This window comes from Bubalus kerabau, chromosome 1 (assembly GCF_029407905.1).
Source record: "Bubalus kerabau isolate K-KA32 ecotype Philippines breed swamp buffalo chromosome 1, PCC_UOA_SB_1v2, whole genome shotgun sequence".
Lineage (NCBI taxonomy): Eukaryota > Metazoa > Chordata > Mammalia > Artiodactyla > Bovidae > Bubalus > Bubalus kerabau.
The window spans coordinates 210566226-210571759 of record NC_073624.1 but is presented as its reverse complement, the minus strand read 5'-3'; the positions used below and the strand labels follow the sequence as shown (position 1 = coordinate 210571759).

General features: G+C 38.5%; 1 pseudogene; it reads right to left on the bottom strand.

The window, feature by feature from the left end:
- Window positions 1-462: 462 nt before the first annotated feature.
- Window positions 463-3670, bottom strand: LOC129642168 (putative uncharacterized protein MSANTD5; annotated as a pseudogene).
- Between the last annotated feature and the right edge of the window lie 1864 nt (window positions 3671-5534).

Sequence of the window (5534 nt, the reverse complement as noted above, 5' to 3'; positions counted from 1 at the left end):
TGTTACCAGGAGGGGAAATTGAATGAAGGATACAAGGGTTCTCTCTGGGACATTTCTGTATTATTTGTCAAAACAACTTATGAAAAATACAATGATCTCAAAATTAAAATTTTCCTTTATATAAAAAAGGAACATCAAGAGACTTTGCCATGTATGTGCTTATATTCTAAAACTATCTTCTGACATAAGAAACACAAGGTTGCATTTTAATGGGAAGAACTTCAGACACAGAAACACTAAACAAGTTCTGTGATCACACAGGAAATGATGAACGCAGACTTGAGAATAGGTATCTCTGAATGTCTAAGTTGTCTCTAATGTTAAAGGAACCTCCATGAAGGAAGCACAATGGAGAGAGGATAACAGGTCCCAGTTCCCCTCGAAAGTGACCACTTCCCCAGACCCTTGGACTTTCTATGATCCTATGGCCCATCCAAAAATCTAGCACAAGTTAGAAAGGGATGAGAGTCACAGTCATTTATTTTCACAATTTTTTCTCACAACATTGGGCTAGAAAGAAAGAAGTCATGAGCTTGTAGATTTGTGCTACTCTATTGTCTGTCCTTTGAATCAAAATGGGATCCAAGTTCCAACTGTAAGTTATCCATGTGGTTCAGCATCAGAAAAAGTTGACCACTGCTATTGAGGGTCAGGGTATGGTAGTAATGCAGGAAACAGGCATGTTCTTGACTGTGGAAGGTTCATATTCCAGGGCTCCCATCTGGGTACCTGAGGATTCTCTATGTAGATAATATGTAGGGGAGTCCAAGGCAGTTCCTCAAAGCAATCAGGGATGGCACAGGCAGAAGTCTGGTTCTCAGAAGGTGGAAAGTCAGCCATTTCTGTACAAATAGGACATGAGAGGGAGAGATACACATGGAATATATGAGGACATTGCCCAGACCTCCTCCTGAATCTTTGCCTATCACTTAGATTGGCCCAGGGGGTCATGTCTATTCTAAACCATACCAGGAGCAAAGTCCTTTATTTCTTTGGAGACAAAGAGAAGAAACAAGAGACGGGGCAGTAGACGCTCATAGCATCAAGTTCTCTGTGCTGTCTGGAATCTGGGGGCCAGAACCAGTCACATCATGCTGCCCTTCTCTGGAGACAGTGCCTTATTTAGGCCAGCTGATGCCACTATGAAAGAAATCCAAAGACGAATATATATATATATATATATATATATATATATAACAAACCTGAAGAGTCCTTGTTCTCCAGCCTCTGTCTAAAGATTCCATGAAGAGCTTCTCCATAAGGGCATGGCACAGGTTCATGCCTTGGTCTTTGGTTGGCTTCATGAATGGTCCAGTAGAACTCATGCCTGCTTGTGAACATCTGGAAACATTTTCTCTTGCCCTTAGTTATGCCCCTTTCCTTGAAATTCCTGGCAATTATTTTTGATGCTATGTGATTCTTCTTCTTTAACTTCACCTTCAAGGAGTTCCCATTCTTCTAGGAAACTCCTAATTCCATGGTCATTCCAAGGTTTAACACTCTTGCCTATAAAGGAGAGAGGAATGTAAATATGCCTTGGTATAATTCACATGCAAATCTGAGGATTTCTCAGAGACATTCCCTCTACTCTGATAGATTCAACCATGACTTTAGCTAGTTAGGAAGTGATGAAAGGGATTCATAGTCCTGTTTTGAGTCCTAATGTCCAAGCCATACAGTCATTGGAACAGGTCAGGAAGCATCTGCCAGTCTGACATTATTCAACTTGCATAATTTAATTTCAGAGCATATTGACAGGGTTTTGGTGGTTAATTTACTGCCTGGGAGGGCTCTGCTGATAAGGGGCTCACTTTCCACCCAGCAGTGGGACTTTCCAGTCCTCAGGGCTGGTGGCAAGAACAGAGTCCTAGGACTCTGGGAAGCCCTGTCATCCCTGGGGCATGGAATATTGGAAAGATGAAGGAGGTGAGATAGAAAATTTTCTCTAATTAAACGTGACTGAGAACATCATACCTGAGGTCATTTCAGTTGCTTGGGTTTCTTGTAGCTTCTCTACATCCTTGGGGTGCCTAGTAATTTCAGTCTGAAATATCACAGTTTAAAAACAAATAAAACATGAATATTGACATAGTAAGTGATCTCTTAACAACTTTCCTGTGATGTCTTAAATAATTAGCCAATCACAGCATGGACTGAAACTGTTAACAATCTTAAATCTTAAGAACAAATCTAGAAAACATTTTACAATGACAGAGAACATAAGTTGCAAACTATTAACCAATGAGTTATTTTAAAATACAACAGAGTGCTTTTTTTTCACCCCAGCAGTGAACCAAAAAAAAAAAAAAAAGCCAGAGGAACTACAGAACTGGTGGTTTTCAGTCATGGGACAATAGGAACACAGAATAGTGCTTTGAAAGGAAAAAACAAGTGAAGGAGATCTACAAGGGCCAGATAAAGTTTCTCAGCAGGGAGGTCTCCTGTCCAAAGATACATGAACACAATGTGGGTGGGAAGTGCCTGGAGTGGATCTGAATCACTGGAAAGGAGTAGGCTGGAAAATTGTTGGGGACGCAAGTCAGGCAGAATATTTTGTCACCAGTAACCAAAGTGAAAATAAAATCCCTAATCCAAGGATTTCTACACATATACTGCACAGAAATGATATTGCCTCAGTAGTTGGGCCAAATTATCCAGACTGAAGTCTATTCTGGCCCCAGCTAACAAAAGACTTAAAGCAATCCTCAAAAGTCTCAACTGTTTTGAAGCACCTTCTCTGCACCAGAACAGAGGCCAACATTAAGTCAGCTAAAGGAACATAGAATATCTAGCACCCCAAAATGCACAGTGTAGATCTTCCACTTAGAATTACCTGCCATGCAACAAAACAAATTCATTCAACAGTAGAAAATTAATCCATAGACGCAAAATGATCAGATGAAAGAATTAGTAGAGACAGATTAACAGCAGCCACTAGAAATGGACTCCCTGTGATCAAGCATGCAGAGGAAGCAGTAGCATAGGGAGATGATAGGAAGATATTAGCAGCCTATGGAACTTCTAGAGATGAGAAATACTCTACCTAAGATGAAATATCAGAATAGACACATAGTCTCATTAAAACCAAAAATTTGTAAGAGAGATCCGTCAAGCAGATCAGAACTACTGTGAAGGTCATGGACCCAGGGGCCACAGTGCTGGGTTCTCATTCCTAGCTCTCAAGTTACAACCATGGATCCCTTTTCAGGATAGCTGCCAAGCAGTGTCTCAGGTCCTCGTCTGTGAGATGAATATGGTCATTAACACCTTCCACAGTCTCATTATGAGAATTAAATAAGTGAATATTTGCAGAGAAAAGAAAGGTGGCCTGCATACTTTCTAATGGTTGTAAATATTCTCATGAAACTAATTGAAAGACGAATAACCCAGCAGCAATACACTCACAAATACACAAGAATCAGGTTTCCTTCAATTTACCTCCATTTGTACTCTTTTCTCTGCAGCCACAGGGCCTGATCTAGGAAATGAAGAAAGTTGTCACTTACTCTGTCTTGATGGAATTCAGGTGAGTAGGTGGTCACTTGAAATGTGGCTGCTCTTCTCTGGTTGTAGCAGTCTCTGAAGCCCTTGGGAGGTCCAGCATCAACTTGGGTGTGTTGAGTATGTACACACCTTATATACCTTCGGTGTGGCTGAGTCATACCCTCCCAATATACTTCTTTTGGATTAACTGAAGATAATATAATTTAATATTTTCATTTCAATTTCAAAAATCCCTTTAATGAAGCAGAGAATGCACTTTGATTGGATAACTGAGATTGGATTCAGGTCAGTTTAGTTCAGTGTGTTTCCACAATAGGTTTTGCTAAAGAAGAGCCAATGGTGAATAAGGACTTATTCACCCACTTAATTAATTAACTGATTTAGGGATTTTAGTGATAGTACTTAATATTCAAATAATGTATATTTCTAAGTTTTAAAGGTATATAGAGAACAATATTTTTACATATAATGAGATCTAGAATACACAGAGTATATTTGTATTTATATGTTTGTGTGTTCTAATTCATATTATTCAGTGAAATTTTGCAGTGGTGAATAAGCACTATTGGGTAAACTAGTAATTAACAGATAATTTCAAAGACAGAAACATTATAACAACATGTTCTTCAATTTTGTCTTGCAATAAGAATGTATTTATTCTGTTTTAAAACAGATACATGAAAGAGAGAGCTTAATTTTAAAATTAGATACAAATTCATCATATCTACTTACAGGAAATTTAAGCATAAAGAACATAAGTATCCAAGTCTAAATATTTTAAGTAGAACAGGTACAAAGAAACATGGGATATTACAGGCCATTTAGGAGATAAAACATAAAAATCAGCATATGCCAGGGTGTAAAATATCATTGAGGGTAACTCTGAATTTTAGCATCTTTATCACTATCATTTACATTCACCTGACTTGTCATTCACTACAATTACATGTTTTCAAATTATTTCTTTATGCTACAACCCATTTTATATTCACAAAATCATGCAAGGTTGTTTACTCAGATATTTTTCACTCAATATTTCACTTCAGTTCAGTTCAGTTGCTCAGTCGTGTCTGACTCTTTGCCACTCCATGGACTGCAGCAGGCCAGGCTTCCCTGTAGACGATGCCATCTAGCCATCTCATCCTCTTCTCCCACCTTCAATTTTCCCAGCATCAGGGTCTTTTTCAATGAGTTAGTTCTGTGCATAGTGTGGCCAAAATATTGGACTTTCAGTTTCATCATCAGTCCTTCAAATGAATATTCAGAACTGATTTCCTTTAGGATTGACAGGTTGGATCTCCTTGCAGTCCAAGGGACACTCAAGAAGCTTCTTAAACACGACAGTTCAAAAGCATCGGTTTTTCAGCTCTCAGGGTCCAAATCTCACATCCGTACATGACTACTGGAAAAACCATAACTTTGACTAGTCAGACTTTTGTTGGAAAAGTAATGTCTCTGCTTTTTTAATATGCTGTATAGGTTGGTCATAGCTTTTATTTTTTTTAATTAATTTTTTTTTTTTACTTTACAATATTTTATTGATTTTGCCATACATCGAAATGCATCCGCCATGGGTGTACACATGTTCCCCATCCTGAAGGAGCAAGTATCTTTCAATTTCATGGCTGCAGTCACCATCTGCAGTGATTTTACATCCCCACCCAAAATAAAGTCTCTCACTGTTTCCATTGTTTTTCCATATTTTGCCATGAAGAGATGGGACTCAAGGGCATGATCTTAGTTTTCTGAATGTTGGATTTTAAGCCAATGTTTTCACTCTCCTCTTTCATTTTCATCAAGACTCTCTTATATTATTCTTTGCTTTCTGCCATAAATGTGGTGTCATCTTCATATCTGAGTTTATTGATATTTCTCCCAGAAATCTTGATTTCAGCTTGTGCTTCATCCAGCCCAGCATTTCACATGATGTACTCTGAATATAAGTTCAAGCTGGTTTTAGAAAAGGCAGAGGAACCAGAGATCAAATTGCCAACATCCGCTGGATCATCAAAAAAGCAAGAGAGTTCCAG